The following is an 11,764-nucleotide window of genomic DNA, read 5'->3' on the forward strand; positions in this document are numbered from 1 at the left end:
CTTTCTATCACTCAGCCAGCTATTTACCCACTTGCACACATTATCCCCCAGACCAAGCATTCTCATTTTATATACCAACCTTTTGTGTGGCATGGTATCAAACGCTTTGGAGAAGTCAAGGTATACAACATCCACTGACATGTTGCAGGTAGTGCAGCAAGAAGGCACTTATGTGTCTTGCGCATCTCGGAGCCCCAAAATTATTTTCCGGGCTAGATGCAGCTAAAAATTATTATTAATTTTAAATCTGGTGGAGCTTAGTATAGATGGCCTAATAGAATCAGTGCTGCACACTGCTACAAAGCCCAAATTATTTTCCAGCCAAGATACAGATAAACATGATTAGTAATTTTAAATCTGGTGGAGCTTATTATAGATGGCCTAATAGAATCAGTGCTGCACACTGCTACAAAGCCCAAATTATTTTCCAGCCAAGATACAGATAAACATGATTAGTAATTTGAAAGCTTAAAACGGTTGGTAGGGTGATTTTAACCAATCATCAAGCTTTTACTCTCCCCAGGATGACACAGGGGTAGAAAAGTCGTTTCGGATCCATGATTTGTTCATCTTTATGAACGTGAGTCTGTCTACATTATCAGTGGAGAGCCGCGTGCGCTTATCTGTCAGCACACCACCAGCAGCGCTGAACACACGTTCAGACAGAACGCTGGCTGCGGGGCATGACAAGATCTCCAAGGCGTAAGTGGCTAGCTCCGGCCATTTATCCAGATTGGAAGCCCAAAAAGAGCAAGGGTCCAGTGACACAGTCATGGCTTCAATGTTTACTTGGAGATACTCCTGTACCATCGTCTCTAGGCGTTGACTATATGTCAGACTTCTTGTCTCCTGTGGCCTTGCAAAGGATGGGCTAAAAAAGTGGTGAAATGATTCCGCAAAATTGATGTTACCAGCAGATACTGTGTTTCTGTTACGGTTTGAGTGCTGAACACTTGACGGTCCCACGGTTGGCAAGTTGGAACTGTGAGATTCACTACGTGCACCACTGGTGTTTTGTGGAAAAGCACATGTAAGATTCTGCAACAGTCTCTGCTGATACTCCTGCATGCGTGCATCCCTTTCTATGGCAGGAATAATTTCTGCAAATTTACTTTTGTACCGGGGATCTAACAGTGTGGCAACCCAGTAGTCAGGATTATTTCTAATTCTCACAATTCGAGGGTCATGTTGCAGGTAGTGCAGCAAGAAGGCACTCATGTGTGTTGCGCATCCAGGAGCACCAAGTCCCTGTTGTGTTGGTGTCGAGGTAACAATCATGCTTCCTTCCTCTGTCCTCTCCCCCCAACCTCGCACAACAGAAATGTGATCAAGATCTCCCTCATCTGATGAGTCTTCCATCAGTTTGTCCTCCACTTCTTCCTGGGCTCCTGCACCTTCCTCACTAGTTTGGCTGCTACCATGCGCCCTGGTAAAACCATCTCCCCCACCCTCACATGCCTGCCGCCTTGGTGCTGCCGACCGTCTGGACCTTGCAGATGTTAGCCCTTCCGCATACAACTCCTCCTCCTCTACTTCCTTAACCTCCTCTTGTGCCACCACCTGACTCCGAATTCTGTTTAACATGTGCTCCAGCATGTAAATCACTGGAATAGTCATGCTGATAATGGCATCGTCAGCACTAAACATCTTCGTCGCCATTTCAAAACTGTGCAGAAGGGTGCATAGGTCCTTGATCTGAGACCACTCCTCCAGCGTGATTTGCCCCTCCTCTGGATCTCGTTGGCCCAGGCTATACGTCAGAACGTATTGCACCAGGGCTTGTCGGTGCTGCCACAGTCGCTGCAACATGTGCAGAGTTGAATTCCACCGGGTAGGCACATCGCATTTTAGCCGGTGAAGTGGCAGGCCCAACGACTTCTGTAGAGATGTAAGTCGCTGAGCTGCGGGATGCGAACGGCGGAAGTGAGCACACAGCGACCGTGCCCTCTGCAGAAGGCCATCTAGTCTGGGATAGTGGGCTAAAAATTGCTGGACAACCAGGTTCAACACGTGAGCCATACAAGGCACGTGTGTGACATTGCCCCGGCGAAGGGCCGCACCCAGGTTTGCAGCATTGTCACACACGGCCTTCCCTGGTTTCAGGTCCAGTGGAGACAATCATTCATGAAATTGGTTCTCCAGAGCTGACCACAACTCCTCAGCTGTGTGACTCACATTTCCCAGACATTTCAAAGTAAAAACCGCCTGATGACGTTGAGCCCTACTGCCAGCATAGTAAGGAGGTGTGCAGGATCCCTTCTGCGCAGTTAGAAAGCTTGTGGCATGACCAGACAGGCTTTGGGTGCAGGTGGAAGACCGAGAGGAGGTTGAGGAGGCAGAAGCAGTGGAGGAACTTTGACATAAAGAGGATTGACGCACAACTCGTGGGGACGGCAAGACTTGGACAGCAGCCCCTTGTCCTGCTGTCACCATAGTTACCCAGTGCCCAGTCAGCGACATGTAACGCCCCTGTCCATGCCTACTCGTCCAAGTGTCTGTGGTGAAATGCACCCTGTCACACACAGAGTTTCTCAAAGAAGCGGTGATGTTGTGTGCGACATGCTGGTGGAGCGCAGGCACACCTTTCTTTGAGAAGTAGTGCCGACTGGGCATCTGGTACTGGGGCACTGCGACGGACATAAGGTCTCGAAAATCCTCTGTGTCCACCAGGCGGAAAGGCAGCATTTCTGTAGCCAAGAGCTTGCAGATGGTGAAATTCAACCTCTTAGCTTTCTCATGGCTAGGAGGAAATGGTCTTTTACTTGCCCACATCTGAGGGACCGAGGGCTGGCTATTGTGCTTACGCAGGGATGATAAGGGTGTCCCCGGCAAACTGCCGGTCTGTGAGGAAGATGATCCAAAGGTGGTGCTATCGATGTCGGACAGCGCTCAACACCAGCTGGTGTTACCACCTCCAAAGAAAATGATGACCTGCCAATCACGCTGGCTGTTGCGGGTAAAGAGGTGGCAGGTCTGCGCCCCAAAACAGGTGTGACTGCTGTCCCCCCAGTCACAGAGGATGAAGAGGCCGCGGATGCACAAGATATGGCAGACGGTGGTTGGCCCGGCCGGCTAGGCCGCATTGTAGCACACTGAGCTTCCCACTGCAACTTATGCTTCATATCCATGTGCCGGATCATGCATGAAGTACTCAAACTATGTATTTTTTGGCCTCTACTTAGCTTTTGCTGACAAATGTTACAGATAACACGAGTTGGGTCATCTTTATCGATCTGAAAAAATGCCCAGGCTATGCAAGGCTTAGCACCCATGCGACCTGAAGAGCCACCACGACTTGTGGTGAGATGCAGAGTTGTGTTTGAGGATGCAATTGTTGACGTGCTTCCAGTACTACGTCTCTGTCCAGGAAGGCACAACCTGACCTCGTCGTCAATAGCATCTTCCTCCACCTCCTCTGCTGACCTCATCTCTTGGCTGACTGTGGGTTGACAGTAAGTGGGATCTCCAACCTCATCATCATCACCCTGTGCGTTATCACACCCGTCGTCCTCAGAGCCAACCTGTTCCTGCCCTGACAAAAAACTAAAGTTGTCGCTCCAATCAGGTATTTGAGTCTCATCATCGTCTTCCTCATTGTCTCCACCAACCGGAGTTACAGTTTGGGAATGAGGGTCTACATTATGGTCAGAACCTTCTGCGTCTGGTCCTGGATCCGACTCATAAAGATTCTGGGCATCAGTGCAGATCATTTCCTCGTCTGGATTCACAGAAGCGCTGGAGTCGACCTCTGATTCCCAGGCTATACTATGAGTAAACAGCTCTGCAGACTCAACCATCTGTTCTACCTCATACTCAGACGGGCAGCTGGAGATTTGGGAGCTGTGAGGAAGCAAGTGCGATTGGGGTGACACCTTTGAGGACTGGAGTATTTGTGATGTTGAAGTTGATGTGGAGGAGAGCCCACTTAAAGGAGCACTTGATATCCGTTGAAGCACCTGCTGTTTTTGTGCCTCATCTGGAATTTGTAGCGATTGGCGTGGCCGTAAGAAAGGGATCTTATCACATTGTCCGCTAAAAGAAGTAGACATTTTAGTTTGGCTGGAAGATGGTCTTTCTTCTGCAGATGTTACTGTTGCTTTAACACCTACCCCACGGACACAACCTTTTTTCCCCTTCCCAACACGCCTATTCCCCTTTCCACCAGCAGCAGGCCTTTTTCCACTCATTTTGGTGGTTAACTAATTCACAACTCTGGAGTTGTTTGCACAAAAAAACAATGGATGGGAACCGAGCAGAGCTGAGTGGCCAAACTGTGGTGTTAGGCCAAAACTATTGGCTGGGTTAGATGCAGAAAAAAATTATATTCAATTTGCAACCTGATGGAGGTCAGTATAGATGGACTAATAGAACAAGTCCCACACACAGCTAGAAGCCCAAATATTTTTTCAGAGGTAGATGCAGAAAAAAATTGTATTCAGTTTGCAACCTGATGGAGGTCAGTATAGATGGACTAATAGAACAAGTCCTACACACAGCTAGAAGCCCAAATATTTTTTCAGAGGTAGATGCAGAAAAAAATTATATTCAATTTGCAACCTGATGGAGGTCAGTATAGATGGACTAATAGAGAAAGTCCCACACACTGCTAGAAGGCCAAATATTTTTTCAGAGCTAGATGCAGATATAAATTATTTTTAATTTGCAACCTTATGGAGGTCAGTATAGATGGACTAATAGAGAAAGTCCCACACACTGCTAGAAGGCCAAATATTTTTTCAGAGCTAGATGCAGATATAAATTATTTTTAATTTGCAACCTGATGGAGGTCAGTATAGATGGACTAATATAGAAAGTCCCACACACTGCTAGAATGCCAAATATTTTTTCAGAGCTAGATGCAGAAAAAAATTATATTCAGTTTGCAACCTGATGGAGGTCTGTATAGATGGATTAATAGAACAAGTCCCACACACAGCTAGAAGTCCAATATTTTTTCAGAGGTAGATGCAGAAAAAAAATATATTCAGTTTGCAACCTGATGGAGGTCAGTATAGATGGACTAATAGAGAAAGTCCCACACGCTGCTAGAAGGCCAAATATTTTTTCAGAGCTAGATGCAGACAAAAAATTATTTTTAATTTGCAACCTGATGGAGGTCAGTATAGATGGACTAATAGAACAAGTCCCACACACTGCTAGAAGGCCAAATATTTTTTCAGAGCTAGATGCAGATATAAATTATTTTTAATCTGCAACCTGATGGAGGTCAGTATAGATGGACTAATAGAGAAAGTCCCACACACTGCTAGAAGGCCAAATATTTTTTCAGAGCTAGATGCAGACAAAAAAATATTTTTAATTTGCAACCTGATAGAGGTCAGTATAGATGGACTAATAGAGAAAGTCCCACACACTGCTAGAAGGCCAAATATTTTTTCAGAGCTAGATGCAGATAAAAATTATTTTTAATTTGCAACCTGATAGAGGTCAGTATAGATGGACTAATAGAGAAAGTCCCACACACTGCTAGAAGGCCAAATATTTTTTCAGAGCTAGATGCAGACAAAAAATTATTTTTAATTTGCAACCTGATAGAGGTCAGTATAGATGGACTAATAGAGAAAGTCCCACACACTGCTAGAAGGCCAAATATTTTTTCAGAGCTAGATGCAGACCAAAAATTATTTTTAATTTGCAACCTGATAGAGGTCAGTATAGATGGACTAATAGAGAAAGTCCCACACACTGCTAGAAGGCCAAATATTTTTTCAGAGCTAGATGCAGATAAAAATTATTTTTAATTTGCAACCTGATGGAGGTCAGTATAGATGGACTAATAGAGAAAGTCCCACACACTGCTAGAAGGCCAAATATTTTTTCAGAGCTAGATGCAGAAAAAAATTATATTCAGTTTGCAACCTGATGGAGGTCAGTATAGATGGACTAATAGATCAAGTCCCACACACAGCTAGAAGCCCAAATATTTTTTCAGAGGTAGATGCAGATAAAAATTATTTTTAATTTGCAACCTGATGGAGGTCAGTATAGATGGACTAATAGAGAAAGTCCCACACACTGCTAGAAGGCCAAATATTTTTTCAGAGCTAGATGCAGACAAAAAATTATTTTGAATTTGCAGCGTGATGGAGGTCTGTATAGATGGACTAATAGAACAAGTCCCACACACTGCTAGAAGGCCAAATATTTTTTCAGAGCTAGATGCAGAAAAAAATTATATTCAGTTTGCAACCTGATGGAGGTCAGTATAGATGGACTAATAGAATGATGCTATGCCCAAAAGATTTTACTTCACTAGGTGCAGTAAAAAAATTGGTATTCTATACACAGGTGGTATATCTTGCAACACAGATAGGCTACTCCACTGACTAACACACTCTGCAATAGGCCAAAAAGGATTAGCTTTGCTAGATTCAGCCAAATGCTGTGAAATAAACTTGCACAGCACTGCCACAGACCTGCCTGGCAAAAACTGATAGGAACTGATGTAACCTAGTCCTGAAAAGGACTGCAATTACAATTAGTCTTTACTCCCACAATCTATCTATTTAAGAGCACAGACCTGCCTGATAAAAGTCGTAGGAAATGCTGTAACCTAGTCCTTAAAAGGACTGCAATCACAACTATTTCCTACTCCCAAGCTATCTGTAGATTTGTGCGAAAATTGGCTTGAAATTAACAAGGTATAGCGCACACAGCAACAGCGGTGCGGTCTAACACGCAGCTGCAGCAGTGAGAAAATGGTGGCGATGGGGAAAATGGCTTGGTCTTATAGGGCAAGGACATGTGACATACACTGCCAATGACACATGCCCTTGCTTGTGTGAAATAAAGCACTTTGCTCCGTGTGTGCGCTGCTGATAGGCTGACAGATTGCACCTCCCCACTGTAAATGCGGGAAAGAGAAAAAAAAATGGAGATCTTCATTATTCCTGCAGAGATCCATCCCCTGCCCCTCCCCCCACCCCACTGTACACTCAAACTGCGTATTAACATTACTTTTCATCATTACTGAGAAAAAATCCAGTTATGATTTTGGTGCACGAACAGTTATCGAACATAACCTCGAACAGCCAAATTTTTCTCAAATTGTTCGTGTTCGCCGAACGTCTCGAACACCGCCCAAAACAGCTCGAATTTGAGATTGGCGAACAGTTCGAGTCGAACAACGCTCATCTCTATTGACTAGCCCAGGGGGAGATGGGGATGACTCGGTACCCGGGCCTTTAGCCTGGCCTTTAGGGATGTCGCGGTGGTCGGCTCCCGGGCCCGTACCCTGGACCTCTCCTTTAAAAAGGGGTTGGTGATTTGTTACGTTTATAAAAGAGTTCGTGACGCCACCTGTGGCTTCTGGTGATGATCACCAGCGCTGCGCAGTCCACTGAGGCCGGTGATAAGGCAGCTAGATGGTATGGCTCTCCACAGGTGGAGCTAGGCCTCAGGGCAGTGTATGAACGGGGGGAAGCAGGACGAAGAGACCCCGCCGGGTCAGAGCAAGAACAGGGACAGACACGATAGTCACTTCAGTACCTTTTACTGATGGAAATTCAGGCACTCCCCGGAGCACTGTAGGGTGAAGGGTGTATGTCTGGATCCTCCCCAATGAGCGGGTTTTGGGCCTCCTGTTTCTTGCCTCAGCGTAGTAAGTTTCTGACCTGCCTGGAGCTAGGCCTAACTTTGTCTCTGTCCTGCGCTGGCTGACCTTGTGGTAGGGCCTTCTGTTGGATTACATGCTCCCGACTTATGGGGCCTATGTGTCTCCTGGCTCTGGTACGTATCAGCACTTTAGCGATCCTGGGACTTGTAGTTCTCCAGGGATTCCGGTTTATCTTACTGGGTAATGGAGATCCCGGTAAGCTTAGGACCCGGTGTCTGGTAACTGCTTCTTCGGGGTGAGCTAGTTAAGCTCCTCTGCCCCTATGAACTAACTCTTTCTACTCGCCTTCGGCCTACTCGGACCCTCAATAGGCTACTCACACTAACGGCAGCTTGCCATGCTTCACCGATATTATGGCGCCGGCACACCTAAAGCTCACCTCTCTGAGCTACAACTGAGTCTAGAACACTCTCCACCGCAGACTGACCTCTCTCAGGCTTCTACTGCAGGAACTCTCTCAACAGGTTTGCTCTCTGTCAGTTCCAGTCTAGACTAACTGAGCTCGACTCTGCATTCAGGTTTGTACTTGCTGAACTCTCCAGAGGAACTGAGCTGCCTGGCCCCACCTTCCCTATTTATCTATCCCTTACGGGCTCCCTCTGGTAGTCTGAGGTGGGAGGTGGAGATGTGTGAATGCTTATGGGGGCCTCTTGTGGAGGAATCCTTCAATACATCCTTCTAGGATTTGTGATACCAAGCACAGCTGGGCTTCACATACCACCCCTTTACGCCTTGATGTCTGGTGTAGGTCACCACATCCCCAGGATACAGGTCTCGCCCTCGGTGACCCTCCGGCAGGTGGCTCTCAACATCCCTCCGGGTCACGAACACATCGCTGATGGTGTTCGGGTCTCTGATGAAACCCCAGCCATGCTCCATTTGGAACTTGACGACAGTCCCGGTGGCTCGGGGACTGCGGGCAGCTCGGGGGTCTCGCCGGGTCCTCATCTTCTGTTCTGCACTTTGGGCCTGTAGCTGCTCTTGCCGAACACGCCGTTCCCGCTGCTCCCTCTCGAACATCGCCAACTGCTGGCGGCAGGACTCCCGTCGGCGGGCTGCATCTGCCCGTGTCTCCTGGGTGAACCCCATTAGATTTTCTCCTTTCGGTTCCCACTCAAACTGGGCGTCCTCGAGCGGGGGCTGGGAGACTTCCATGGGCTCTGGAGCAGGTATCAGGGGTTCAGGTGGGACTCCGGCCTCCGCGGACAGGCCTCTCCGTAGGTGGGGGTTATCATATCCGGGGGGTCAGATGAAAGGGAGCCCATCCGGACCGGTGTGCTGGGCGAACAGATCCGCGCCCAGGGGTGGTACAGTGGAGGCAGGGGGTGCTGATGGGGCAGCGGCGCCCTGAGGCACTAGGCCTTGCGACCAGGCCTGCGGTGATCGTCTTCTGGTCGCACTCGGGGGTGGCACAGCAGAGACAGGGGGCGCTGGCGGGGCAGCGGCACCCGGGGGCACTAGGCCTTGCGACCAGGCCTGCGGTGGCTGTCTTCCGGTCCCGCCCGGGGTCAGACGGAACGGCGCGGGGCGGGGCTCAATGGTGGCGTCTACGGCCTGGGGCCCAGTTGGTAGCGGGGGAGGCGTGGTGGCAGCTACGGCTCCCGGGGCTTCGGGTGCCGTGACGGGAGACAGGGACAGGGTTGCGGCCCCTGGACTCGGGGTAAGGACTTCCCCGTTACTTGCCTCCGTGGCTATGGCCTCCTCTGCAGCGTCGTCCTTTGCCTCCAATCCACTCTCACCGCCCTTGGAGGCAGGCGTGCTGCTGGGTGGTGGCAGTGTCTCCTGCTGCTGGGTCTCCTCCTTCCACCCAGCAGTCACATCCCGCTGCGCCCGGACCATCCTCCGGTCCAGCTCCTCCAACGCAGCCCGCACATACTCCGGGACTTCCTTGGGGAGTTGTGCTAGCAGCTCCGTGAAGCTGCATGGTGATTCGGACAGCAGCAGGCCCCTCGCCAGAGTGCTGGAGCTGGCTCCTCTCTCCATCTCCGGGTGTGGTCCGGTGAGACTGATCCAAACCACACCCGGCCCCACAGTTTTTTTCTCTTTCCGCCCCCATTGGGGGTGGCCTTGGGGCAATCTGCTGACAATCACTTTCAGGGGCAGCCCCCCCACCTTGATGGACATCTCTACAGTCGCACTCATGGCTGTTGGGGTGGTCAGACCAGTGGCAGTCTTCTATATGTTTTGCAATGTCCGACTACGCCACCCGTGGATTGCAGTCAGGGAGGACCGCCGCTGCAAGGCAGACCGCTGAGGCTGATGTAGATATGCATCACAGGGATAGGATAACTCCCCACGGGAAGAGTGTAAACTCAGGGCAGTGTAGGTGAATGCTGGGGGTTGTGGTGCAGGGCGTCCCAGTACCGTTAATGCTGGCGAGGTAAGAAACATAAAGACAACGTGTCGCAGTCCAGGGTCTTTTACTCACAGTTCGTATACTCCAAGCCACTTCTGTACAGGTAGTGACCGCCCAAGCCGTGCTGCGTCCACCAGGTGAGGGGTTCGGTCAACCCCCAGGCAATTCAGGAGCATGGCACAGAACTCCCTTCTATCCTTTCTCTTGCCGTGCCCCAACAGTGACCAAACTTCTGTCCGGCTGCCTCGGGCCTTCTCTGGGAGAACTTGGCGCCAGCTTCCCTGGCCCTATGTGGTGCCTTCCTAGTAGGTTTAGCGAGGGGTCGCACCATTAAATGATCACGACCTCGAATTCTTGGATGAGGATTATTTGCCTCCACCAACTTGGGATCCGGTACCCTTTTCTTGCCTGACCTGTCACCCGTAATCTCCTGGGTCCTTAGGGTCCCTTCTACCTTCGTGTTTCTGGGCCTTTCTGTTCTGTTCCTTTCTTGTTCTGTTCCTTTTCCTTCTCTCCCTCTCGCCCGGCCCGTGTCCCTAGGCCTGGCTCTGGAGCAGAACTCCAGCGGAGCCTCTGCTCCCCTTCTCCTCCACTCTCACTTCCTCCTCACAAACTGAACACTGTTCTAAGGTGGTGCCCACCTTTTATACCTCCTCCTCCGTGTCTGAGCTCAGGTGACCTGCATCCAATGAGCTCCTTCCTATGCCTAGAAACCAGCCCCTATCTGCTCCCACATCACTAGGGTTCCCCCCCTCCCCACGCCAGCCAGGGACATAGTCAGTCGTGCCTGCATACTAATGGGAGCACCATAGAGCTGTCCCCCGGAAATGAGGAGTGTATATGTGTGCAGCTATCTGAGCCCTGGTCCATACTCCATCCTTACCCGGGAGTGGAATACCACCCCTCTGGTTGAGGTGCAATACCCCTGTAGCGGCCGAACCCTTGGGGCGCTACATAGCAAACGTGATACAGTTTGCTAAAAGCCTCCTACTATCTTAGTAGCGGTGAACCTCCGCTGTTCTCAGAGTAAAAAAAATAGATTTTTTTTCTCTTGCTAGGCAGAGTCCACCAAAGATTTTTTTGTGTGGCAAACGTCATACACTCTGCTATACGTCAACTACTACATTAGTGGCGGTGAACTTCAGCTGTTTTCAGAGTTAAAAAAAAGATTTTGTCTGCTGTTAGGCAGAGTTCAAAAAATATTTTTTTCTTTCTCAAATGTGTTACACTCTGGTATAAGCCACCTAGTCCTTTTAGTGGCGATGAAATTCAGTTGTATTCAGAGCTTGTGCAGAGTAAAAAATCTATATTTTGCTTTTCCTAACGTGATACAGCAAGCAAGATTTGAGTTTGAAATATCTTGGAGAATATCTCGTATGTTATACAGGCCTCATCCACAGTAAAAAAAAATACTTTGTTCATTTCCTAACGTTATACAGCAGGGACATCTCAGTTTGAAACAGTTTGGAGAATATCTCGTAGGTTATACAGGCGTCATCCACACTAAAAAAATACTTTTTTTGGTTCCTAACATTATACAGCAGGGACATCTCAGTTTTAGTGCTGAGCGAGCACTAAAATGCTCGGGTGCTCGAAGCTCGGGCCGAGCTCACCGTGATACTCGGGTGCTCAACCCGAGCAACGAGCCCAATGTTAGTCTATGGGAGACCCGAGCATTTTTGAGGCGGCACCTCCGGCAGTCTGTAGAAAGCCTAAAAAGTGCCCAAAACGATAGTGACAGTGCTCAAATGACATGGGGACAGCATGGGGAT

This window comes from Phyllobates terribilis, unplaced genomic scaffold (genome assembly GCF_046119375.1).
Source record: "Phyllobates terribilis strain yellow unplaced genomic scaffold, ASM4611937v1 Scaffold_7__3_contigs__length_470593459, whole genome shotgun sequence".
NCBI lineage: Eukaryota > Metazoa > Chordata > Amphibia > Anura > Dendrobatidae > Phyllobates > Phyllobates terribilis.